The sequence below is a fragment of the Schistocerca piceifrons genome, chromosome 3 (assembly GCF_021461385.2).
Source record: "Schistocerca piceifrons isolate TAMUIC-IGC-003096 chromosome 3, iqSchPice1.1, whole genome shotgun sequence".
NCBI lineage: Eukaryota > Metazoa > Arthropoda > Insecta > Orthoptera > Acrididae > Schistocerca > Schistocerca piceifrons.
This window is the reverse complement of record NC_060140.1, coordinates 385,020,412-385,033,106: the sequence shown is the minus strand read 5'-3', so window position 1 is coordinate 385,033,106 and position 12,695 is coordinate 385,020,412.

Here is a 12,695-nt window from a genome sequence, read left to right as displayed (position 1 = left end):
ACTCCCCCGACAGCTCGCACGCCGCAGCTGAACGTTTCTTACCTCTGTGAGAACGCATGGCGGCGGGAGATCGCTGCTACGTACGACAGCTGCATCCTTCCACCTTACATTGCTGGCTCGACCGCGCCAAGCCGGCCCTCCGACAGACACTCATGTGATATGGTCGTGACAGAGCGTGCTAGCGTCGGGCGACGTCGCAATGTTATTAGACTGTTCTGAGGGAACTAATGACCCAGCTGCCATCACATGAATGGCAGACAGCGGTTAATGGTCTCAAAGCTCGCCTACTCCGTCTCACTGCGGAACAGCTCGACGGAGCCAGAGTCCGGGCAAGGGTGCAGGATACCATCCCCACCGAAATGGCATCCACATATCACGTTATCAGAAAGAGACTCCAACGCAAGAGCCACCTTATAACACCAGTAGAGGCAGTAGAAGGTGGATGCATCGATGTCCAGTGTGCCATCGCTGCAGCATTCGTCCAGCATTACAGGACGTTTTATGCCAACGACCCTCAGACTGTTTGCGAGTACGAAGACATCTTGTGCGCGTCTGCCTGACCCCAGAGTAGTGGCCCAGGATGACGCCCTGCTGGCTCCCATAACTGCTGAAGACTTAACAGCGGCCTTGGCACACGGCGCTCCGAACAAGTCACCCGGCCCAGACGGGTTACCGAACGAATTCTACCGCGCCTTCTATCCCCCGATGGGCTCTCAGTGAATTCAGACCTCCTCCGCGACGGTTTTATCGTCCCCACAGATTTCCTCGAAGGCATCATGATACCAGTTCCCAAACCGAGAGGTTCTCACCGTTGTCACGACTATTCTTCTCTTACGCTCCTGAACACGGATTATAAACTTTAACCCGTATCCTCTGCACACTTCAGACCACCATCGGATACATGATTCATCTTGACCAGACATGTTTAGACGATGACAACAACATCCACAGGGCACTTGGCGCCTGCCGCCTCCGGGGCACTCTTGTCACCATCGATTTTGATCACGCCTTTGATCGTATCGACCACAGTTTTCTTCACGCAGTGCTCGAATGCATGGGCATTTAGCAGGTGTCAGCAAGGATGATCTAAAGCTTAATCCACGAGGCGCGCTCCCGAATTATAATCAATGGCCACCAGACTGAGCACGTCACTCTTGGACGGTCGGTGCAACAGGGATGTACTTTATCAGGAGGCCATCGAACCTGCACTCCACGGTCTTCGCCAATGACTGGAAGGCATCTGCATTCGAGATGTGACCTTCTGATGTGCTGCCTCCGCTGACGTCGTGGTGCTCTTGGTGCGGTCGGGAGATGAGATCCAAGCGACGCTTCATTGGTTGTGCCGCTACGACGCGGTATCGGGCAGGATCGTCAAACATGCGCAAGACGACATACACTACTGGGCATTACAATTGCTAAACCACGAAGATGACGTGCTACAGCCGCGAAATGTAACCGACAGGACGAAGATACTGTGATATGCAAATGATTAGCTTTTCAAAGCATTCACATAAGGTTGGCGCCGGTGGCAACACCTACAACGTGCTGACATAAGTTTCCAACAGATTTCTCATACACAAACAGCAGTTGACCGGCGTTGCCCGGTGAAACGATGTTGTGATGTCTCGTGTAAGGAGGAGAAATGCGTACCATCACGTTTGCGACTTTCATAAAGGTCGGATTGTAGCCTATCGCGATTGCGGTTTATCGTATCGCGACACTGCTGCTTGCGTTGGTCGAATCCAATGACTGTTAGCAGAATATGGAATCGGTGGGTTCAGGAGGGTTATACGGAACGCCATGCTGGATCCCAATGGCCTCGTATCACTAGCAGTCGAGATGAAAGGCATCTTATCCGCAAGGCTGTAACGGATCGTGCAGCCACGTCTCGATCCCTGAGTCAACAGATGAGGACGTTTACAAGACAACAAACATCTACACGAACAGTTCGGCGACGTTTGCAGCAGCATGGACTATCAGCTCGGAGACCATGGCTGCTGTTACCTTTGACGCTGCATCACAGACAGGAGCGCCTGCAATGCTGTACTCAACGATGAACCTGGGTGCACGAAAGGCAAAACGTCATTTTTTCGGATGAAACCAGGTTCTGTTTACATCATCATGACTGTAGCATCCATGTTTGGCGACATCACGGTGAACGCACATTGGAAGCATGTATTCGTCATCGCCATACTGGCGTATCAGCCGGCGTGATGGTATGGAGTGCCGTTGGTTACACGTCTCGGTCACCTCTTGTTCGCATTGACGGTACTTTGAACAGTGGACGTTACATTTCAGATATGTTACGACCCGTGGCTCTACCCTTCATTCGATCCCTGCGAAACCCTACATTTGAGCAGGATAATGCACGACCGCTTCTTGCAGGTCCTGCACGGGCATTGCTGGGTATAGAAAATGTTCGACTGCTGCCCTGGTCAGCACATTCTCCAGATCTCTCACCAACTGAAAACGCCTGGTCAATGGTGGCCGAGCAACTGGCTCGTCACAATACGCCAGTCACTACTCTTGATGAACTGTGGTATCGTCTTGATGTTGCATGAGCAGCTGTACCTGTACACGCCATCCAAGGTCTGTTTGACTCAATGCCCAGGCGTATCAAGGCCGTTATTACGGCTAGATGTGGTTGTTCTGGATACTGATTTCTCGGGATCTATGCACCCAAATTGCATGAATTAATCACATGTCAGTTGTAGCATAATATATTTGTCCAATGAATATCAGTTTATCATCTGCATTTCTTCTTTGTGTAGCAATTTTAATGGCCAGTAGTGTACATGGATGTCGTGAGAGGCCTTCTACACCCGACAGCGATCCCCTTCCAAAAGGTTCCCTCACTGAATGCATTGGGGGTGCAGTTGTCTAGTAGAGTTCGCCGAACAGCGACAGCTACATAGCGCCGGCGGCTACTACAGAGGACATGGGCGCTGCTCTGTAATAGCAGATTCCGCAGTATGAATATGAGTCTCTGAACGTGTTACATCAACACTTACCTAGCGTCCAAATTTAATTAGTTCAAATGGCTCTGAGCACTATGGGACTTAACATCGGAGGTCATCAGTCCCCTAGAACTTAGAACTACTCAAACCTAACTACCCTAAGGACATCACACACTTCCATGCCCGAGGCAGGATTCGAACCTGCGACCTTAGCGGTCGCGCGGTTCCAGACTGAAGCATCTAGAACCCTCGGTCACTCCGGCCGGCCTCCAAACTTAATTATTTTGCGCACATTCTTCCGCTAACAATCACCATAGGCCACCGTTTCCAGGCGGCGTACGGACAGCTTGTGAGTGCAGGTCATATACTCAAAGTTCGCTACGCTGCTTTAACGAGGCCTCCACTGGCAGGGGGCCTGGGCTTGAATCATGTCCATCACCACGTGCGGACATAATACCTACGGACGATGCGGCTCGCATGGACCGCGGCCTACAATTGCTTGACGGGGACGCTGCTACAGATCGTCGCGCCGTAAGATCTTCGTCCAACGGTCGCTGTGGACATCATAGCTCCGTCTCTTGCCCACATCCGTTATTTCCTGGTCGAACTGAGATACATGACCGAGGATCTATCGGCGACGAGGGCGTCGAGCACGATACGGCATCTATCAAGCACGACAACCCCGTAACAACGTCGAAAAGCAACACCCAACCGTCCGCTGGACCAGGGCGTGGCGAGCCATCCACACCCCATACCTGCCCATGTACGCTCGTTCCTTGTGGTATGTGGTGGTGAACGGCAAATTAGCCACACGCCAGTGCCTCCATTCCATTCGTCTCACTGACGACCCTTTGTGTCCGCACTGAGCTGTGGTGCTGTGTCAGACAGATGCTAGGATCTCGTACAAAGTATGCTGGGGCTCCTGTTGCGACGACAGCCAGAGTCTATCACGTCGGACGAACTCCTACACCCAGATACCGTTTACTTTCCCACTACCAGAACGAACGCCGTCAACTGGCTGAACGGCATGGTGCTGTATTACATGTTGCAAGCCGCGCACGAAAACGCTCTGGACTTGTGGGTCCACCTGACGACGACTCATGAGGCGTTCCGCCACCATTCATTATACCGCACACGACTATCGAATTATTTAAGCGCATTATTCGAGGCTCCTCCTGCCTATTGGGGCGTTTCGAGTACTAGAAGGCACACTTGAAAATGGTTCACGGCACACGATTGATCATCAGAAAAAATGGTTTAGAGGGAGTCCCCTTAGATTCATTATGCGAAGACGACTCGGAAGCTTCTGGTGGCGGTTGCAGGATCCAATTAAAAATAAGAAAAACAAGATTAAAAAAACAAAAATTTAAAAATAAATACATACATGTAAAAATATATCTATATGTATATTCGTAATTAAAGGAATTGATCGAATAAAGCTCTCTTGATCCTGTCGAACTCCTTTCCTTCCTTGGCTATGAGAGGGCGGGAATGGGACATTGAGGCCGGGCCTCGGAAGACGACCCCCTGCCCTCTTGGCCCCTGCCCCTTCTCTAAGGTCATTCAAAAAAAAAGTTCGGTCTGAGGGATTGTTGTTGCCCTCTGTAACTGAAAAAAAAGTCCGTAGAGCACTTGCACGCGAAAGACGAAGGTCCCGAGTTCGACTCTCGGTCTGGCACACGTTTTTAATCTCCCAGGAAGTTTCATATCAGCGCACACACAGCTGCAGAGTGAAAATTTCATTCTGGAAACATTTCGTAAATATTGACAAAGCTGTACAGTTCGCTACTCCAGTTCTTCAGCAGTATCAAAACGGGAGTGCTCTACACTTCACTTTCGCGATATTCTCTGCACGACAAATGCAGAGAATGGAGATCAAGTGCTCTTGAATGCCGAGGTTCAGGCCCTGCTCGATATAATCATTTGGATCATACTGTCACGTTAGATGGCGCCTTATATAGCGACTACATCTATCTCTTCATCTGCACTCGGACAGCACCTTACGATGTCTGGTGAACGATGTTTATCGTACCAGTGTCACATTCCCCTTTTTCGGACAAGTCCCCCCCCCCCCCCCCTCTGTGTAACCAAAATATTTCCGTGGTAGAGTAATTATGGTGTATTCGTACGTGGAGACAGTGTTTGCTCAGCAATCGCCGACATAGTGTAACTGTGGCGGTATAAAAGGAACCAGCCCGCATTCGCCGAGGCAGATGGAAAACAGCCTAAAAACCATCCACAGGCTGGCCGACACACCGGACCTCGACACTAATCCGCCGGACGGATTCGTGCCCGGGACCGGCACGCCATTCCACTCGGGAAGCAGCGCGTTAGACAGCGTGGCTAGCCGGGCGGGCGGTGTTTGCTTCCTCGAAGTTAATTCCGTGTGGTCGTTGAGAACGCTCTGTACTCATCCTAGATGTTTTTTTCGATCCTCCTGCATTTCGCTACACTTTTGTAGTGTCGCGACTTCTCTGTATACAACAGAAACATGGAACTTCCGACATTATCTACAAGGTCATTCGTATATATTGTAACAAGTAATCATGCTATAACACACCCAGAGGTACTTTGCTGCATTTTGTTTGCAAGAAACTCTTCAATCTAGTCAGACAGTTGATTTGATATTACGTATGCTTCTATTTTGTTCATTAGGCAGCAGTGTGGAACTTTATCCAACGCCTTTGGGAAGTCGAGGAACACGGTATTTACCTGGGCGCCTGTTTCTATTGTTTTCCTTGCCCCGTGGACGAATAGAGCGAGCTAAATGTGCCAGTGCCACATCATGCATGTGTCACATTCGCCAACCGAGAGCAGTGGGAAATTTTAGCCCAGTTAGATGGGCCGTCACTCTCAAATCTTACGTTTCAAATACATTTTCATTAACAATTCAAACGGAAGTCAGCGGCGGCTCGTTATCACATATTCATAGCTGTAGGGGGCGGACAACAAAAACACAACACAATACCATGCCTATTACTGTGTAGGAAACTCATTATCATTCAAAACAGCTTCCAGGCGTCACGGAATGGATAAATATGGATCATACATGGTTTTCAAGGGAATCTTACCTCTATACCGCTCTTCCTACAAAACAGTTGCGAGTTCAGATGATGGTGATGGAGGTGGTTAGCAGTCACGCACTCTTCCCTCCAAAGAAGACCATAATCACTCAATAATATTGAGATCTGTTGACAGTGATGGCCAGGGGAGACGCAACAATTCATCCTCGGTGTTCAGAAAACCATTCCTCGACGATGTGAGCTGTAAGATGAGGGGCTCTTAGAACACAGGGGTTCTTGGAACACAAATATTGTGTCATGGGCTAGGCTTGATCAGCCAGAATCGTCACATAATGCTTGAAAGTACTGAGATATTGAAGAGTAACTATGGGACCCATGGAATACGAGGGTCACACCAAAAGAAATGCACACTATTTTTTTAAAATCCATCTTTTATTCTACATATTTGAAATTTTTACAGTGTGTAGATACATCCTTTAGGAACAATATTTTAATTTCTCCACATAATTTCCATCCCTCTCAACTGCTTTACGCCATCTTGGAAACAGCGCCTGTATATCCGCACGGTAAAAATTCCGGACCCACCTGCTGGAGCCACTGTTTGGCAGCGTGCACAAGGGAGTCATCATCTTCAAACCTTTTTCCACGAAGAGAGTCTTTCAGTTTCCCAAAGAGATGATAGTCACATTTAGCCAGGTCAGGACTGTAAGACGGGTGTTTCAGTGCTGTCCATCCGAGTTTTGTGATCGCTTCCATGGTTTCTTGACTGACATGAGGCCGTGCGTTGTCGTGCCAACAGCAAAACATCCTGCTTTTGCCGATGTGGTCGAACACGACTCAGTCGAGCTTGAAGTTTCTTCATTGTCGTCACATATGCATCAGAATTTATGGTGGTTCCACTTAGCATGATGTCCACAAGCAAGAGTCCTTCAGAATCGGAAAACACCGTAGCCATAATCTTTCCAGCAGAAGGTGCGATTTTGAATTTCTTTTTCTTGGGTGAATTTGCATGATGTCACTCCATTGATTGCCTCTTCGTCTCTGGTGAAAAATGATGGAGCCATGTTTCATCACCTTTCAACACTTTAATGTTCGGATAATAAGATGCCGTCTCTTTATCTAAGAATTGATGATGAATGCAGCTAGCCGCTATCTCTATGTTATGTCTTGTCTGTATAGACGTGTATCTGTTGCCTTTAAGATCCCTTCACCTTCACAAATAAATCTATACAGTAAAGTAAGGCCCTCCCAGTTCTTGGCTGATCCGTGATAAGACAGGCGAAAAATTAGACTAATGGAGGATTATTAATATTATCTCTATTTTCATTCGCTCTCTCTCTTTCTCTCCTTTATCTATGTACAGTTTTTAATATAATATTTCATTACGTGAAATCAGCCAAATACAATCTTCGGTGGAGTCCTTCGTCTTGGTAATCAGCGGCTGGCTTGCTGGAAGAGATCTTTACATTTATTAATACTGTTAAACACTGCAGTCAGTCGGGAGAATCAATCGTTTGGACAATTTGTTCCTTTTACGAAAGATTGCGAATTCCAGATGTGCACGAAGCCTTTTTGGACGATTTAACACAGACTCAGTGATTGCAGGCTCTCTTCGACACAGCTGAAACTTCCCCACTAATTACAGGGCCAACGTGATCATCAAATGATTCAGAAAAAACTCATTCGTTCATTCACTCCAGAACAAAAAAGTCACAAACCTTATTTATTAAGGAAATTGTGTATTAAATCCATCTCCATTACATGTCCAGATCTCCGGTGATTCCACGCCTTAATTATTTTCCTTTTACAGTCTCTTTCTCTCAAACAAACCGCTAGCGGCACAAATGTTAATTGGCTCGCTTTAGCGAGAAGGAAAGCAGAATATGTATCTCTCAGAAACACGTCAATCCCTCAACAGATACTCCAGAAGCTGTCCTAGTTACCACTCTTAACAAGCATGGAGAATGCATATATGCATATCTGTTATTTCAAAGAATAAACGCACTAGAAAATACTTTGGCGTCGTTGAGCTGTCGCCGCATATATTACGAGAAAATCAGATCAGATATCTTTTCCAAAGTGAATGAATGTGGATGGTTTGATTGAAAATGATTAATTGGTGCGTGGTAGAGGGTATTTTCTGTGGGGACATTACAATGCCCCTCGCAGCGAGCGAAGTTTGTGAGCCTAATTTTGATTTACCGAACACACTTCGCGAGCTATCTATTAGTGTGGGTAACCCGGAAGTGGTGAGTGTCAGTCCTCCCACTGAAAAAAAAAATTATGTTTAAGACAGACGAAGAAAAGAAACATTGAAAACAGAAGAAATGAAGAGACAGGTACCACGGCTTTATTGCTTTTACGTGCAAAAAATGGTTCAAATGGCTCTGAGCACTATGGGACTTAGCTTCTAAGGTCATCAGTCCCCTAGAACTTAGAACTACTTAAACCTAACTAACCTAAGGACATCACACGCATCCATGCCCGACGCAGGATTCGAACCTGCGACCGTAGCGGCCGCGCGGTTCCAGACTGTAGCGCCTTTAACCGCTTGGCCTCCCCGGCCGGCTTTTACGTGCATCAAGGTGTTATGTCTGCTGTGCACAACCATGGAAGATAATCTTTCATGAAACTGTTATCAGGGTCTACCCATTCGGGAACTTTCTTAAGCAGGGAAACCTTGGAAAACCTCTTAAGCCTAGACCCCCAGCCTACGGTACATAGAAGATAGGAAAGCCTACAGAAGAGAAAAAATAGTTTTGAAATTGTTCTCTAAATGAAAGATAGGGATCGATTTATATAACGATTTGGAGAAGAGTGATTTGTGCCTCTAGCTAAAAAAAAATTTACAATCAATAACTCGAGTTTTTTTTTACAATTTTGTTCCCAGGACAATATCTTGCGGTGCTGAAACTCCCCCGGATCTTGCATGTCCCCGACGTCCACATTTGTAGTCGGTCTTCTACGCGGCCCGCAATGGGAAGATTTCACATGCAACATTCATTCCAAAAGAATTATCAATGACCCAAAGGGAAACGCTTCCTGTAAAAGAACTGGTTAGGTTGCACCGTACAAGATTCTCCTTTTTGAAAACAAAATCCCTATGGCTTCATGCATCCTTTTTCTTACGATGTACTGCAAGGAATTTAGCCATTGACTTAAGGCTTCCATTTGTCCATTGACTAATGCTGTTGCCGAAAACATCATAATATTTACTCTAGTTTGAATTTTCTTTTGGACTTCGCATCACCACTTGTGCTTATAAGTCCAAAAATTCTGCCACATTTTCTGTCAATGATTTATTCTTCGTAATTTAAAGGATTCATGCAACTTGCAGTAGATTTTGGATTCAAATCATCGAATAATGGAAAGTGTGGTTCATTTTATACAAAGACATAATCCATCATTTCTTTGAAAATCATACCATTTATCTGTACACATAAAAATTTTATCCTAAATACATATATTTCTCCGCTTGATTGCTGTAATGTAAAAGTTATTAGTAGTGAGGAATGTGGATTCACTTCTTTCATTTATTCTCTGATTCATACGGCATTCATACATGCACATATATGGAAATGGATTTTCAAACAAAATTCCAAAGTGAACAAGACCCATTAAATAACTACTAATTCTATCAATGTTACTTTCTTTTGACATTCAACAATAAATCAAGAACTCTTAACGTCTAATTATGATACTTTTTTGAAGTTCAACATCAATCAGTTTCCCCTCGCGTTTGATACGAGTCTCTTACAAAACATATCTGTGTCGTCTATATCGATTCTAACTCTCGCGCCGACGTCAATTGTTTTGCGCGGGAAATTATCTTTGCGGCGTTAACCGTCACTCATGATTCACTACTTAACAGCAAAACTTCACTTCACACGTTTACACATCCAAGCGTGCACTTGAAATTATATATGGACATTCACTGGTAACCTCTTTTGATTATGCAGCGTCATTTTCGGGAAATATTTCTTTCTTCTTGAAGGTCATTCAGATCCTTTATAATTCTTGATGACATTAGCAATGCTAAAGTTCTATGTTTACTCAAACACAGGTGAAGCCTATCTCCACTATCTTCTTCGCAGCACTCGATAGTAATAGTTAGTCACTATTTCTACAATCTGTGTCACTGATTAATTATTTCAGTTTAAAGTTTTCTAACACTAAACACATACAGTTTATTGTTATGTTTTTACGAGCGTTCATCCCTGTCATTCGCTACACCATTCCTCCCTATCTTCTAATCTTCATTAAATTTTTTCAAGTCGTTATGGGAAAATAACCATTTAATTTTGTTAGATCCCAGGTATGCTAACAGATAAGCCCCAGGGTTCGGAATTTGTAGAATGATGTATGGGCCAGTATAAAATAACTCCCATTTCTTTATACTCTTCTTTATTAAGGATGATTTGGTGTGTCTTTTGACTAGTGCCTTCTCTCCGACGTGGTACGCCTGTACCCTCTTGATTAATTTGTCATATTGTTGTTTTCTCTGATCAGCCTTTTGCGTCATATAAATGATGGCTTGTCTTATTTTTTCTTCCCAAGGCATGTCAGTTTCCTGAGTTTTGGGCATATGTTCAGTCCAGAAGTTTTCTTCTTTTGCCTCGAACATCAATTCATGAGGTGTATATCCAGTGGAGGAGTGGGGCATGTTGTTGTATATCTGCTCAACATTTCCTTTTGAACTTGAGCCTTTAACCTCCAGGGAACAGGATAAAAAGTTCTACAATACGCGTCGTGCAGCTTAACGTAGAGATGGCATATGTATCCCTTAATATCTCCTGGCCTTTCATCAAAAACGTTTTCATACCTTAATAATAATTCATTGAGCTGCTTCTTCTGATCTTAGGTAATGCAGTCGGATTCATTTAACTTTTCAAACACTAATTGACCGAAATCTTCTTTGACTTGGAACTCATTAATTACGTGCTCTTTAGAATTTTGGGCCGTCTTGATTACTTGCACACTGATCCCACAAATATATTTTCGCGTAAGGTTTTTTTTTTCAACAACTCCAACTTAATTTCTTGTTTATTAACATTCAACCAAATTTTTTCCTGTTTTAAAATCTATTCTGCATCCGTATTGACGTAGGCTGTCGACTCGGATAATGCAATCTACCAACAAATTTTTCACAACAGGGAATGTGCTTAATATTGCTACATTTCCGAATTCCACACCAAGTAGTGACTGCACCTTTACATTAGCCGATCGAGCCCCAACGGCGCCTATTATTCTGCAATTTTGAACTGGAAATACTGGTACTCGTCCTATATTTCTGATTCTGTTGAATAGTGCCTCCGAAATAACATTTGTGGTTGCAGCTGTTTCTAAAACCGCCACTATAGGTACGGTCTCCATAATGACTTGCACTTCGACTACTGCCACCTGTTCCTTATCCTCATCTTGTGGTTCTAAGTCCTCGGTCAGTTCATCTGCCAGTAATCGTCCATCATTATACGTTAGCATGGGTACACATATCCTGTTGCCCCTCAACCAATTGTTGACCGCTCCTCCGGGGCACTAGTGGGTCCTTACAAGTTTGTTGGGTTTTGATTTGTCTGCTGGTTGACATCATCCGTCACTTCAGTAATTACCGGTTGATTCGTAGATGTCCGTCCCCACTGATGTTGGCTATTTGAATTCATTCCTCCCGGTTGATTCCACTTTCTATTATTGTTATATTCCAGGCTTGGGGTCTGAAATTTCTTTCGTTCCCCCACACGGGGTTGTATCTTTTCCTGTTCCTGTTGTTCCTTGAATAGCCCCTCGCAAGACCATTGCCGGGATTACTATTGAGATTTTGAGGGGTTCCTCCATTATTTAACGATCTCTGTTCATTCCTTCTAAGTGTCGATTGATCGCCATTGGTATAACCCATACTTCCACCTTGCCTACCGTTTGGCGGAGGTTCTATCGCCCTATATTGGAATCTGTTATTACGGGCTTTCTGGTTGTTCTCTTCGATAATATCTATATGGTCTAACGTCGTGAGGAACGACTCCAAGTCTTTGTCGTTGCCGTAAATCAATTGATTCCGGATGCTAGTTGGTAGTCTTGCCTTAAGTATGTTTATTATGTCTGGCAAGGGCATAGGTCCCAGTATCTCGTTTTATTTATATATTTTTCGAAATACCTTCTAAGGCTTCCTTCCGAAAAGGAGAAAGGCTCTGGGTAGAGCACCTCCTGCCTTAGGCGTTCCTGTACCCCTTCTGACCAGAACTTTGCTAAGAACGCCTTCTCAAAATCGTCATATGTCGGGCAAACAGAAGTCATGTCCGAGGCCCAGATCGCTCCCGAACCTTGTATATATCCTGTAACAAAACTGATCTTCTGCCACTCCGACCAATTTCTGGGTAGCACTCCTCTGAAACTTCGAATAAAAACAATTGGATGGACCCCCCTTATTTCAGGGTTAAAAATCTGAAATTGCCGATGCTTTATCATTTTTTCTTCGGCATGGCAAAGGCTTTCATAATCTCCGTTAGATAAGAATTCACGCGAACAACCAGCTTGTGGCAATTTAATGTTTGAATTACTTGCACCAGTCGGTATTGTGTGCGAATGGGCAGTAACTGGCTCTATAGTCGCTGCCAGCTTCTGCTGCTGGCCTGTATTCATTTGTTCTGAGCCTTGTTGTGAAACGCGCATCGACTCTTCTATCGTTTGTTTCCAATGCTCTAAATTAGCACCTAACTGCTGT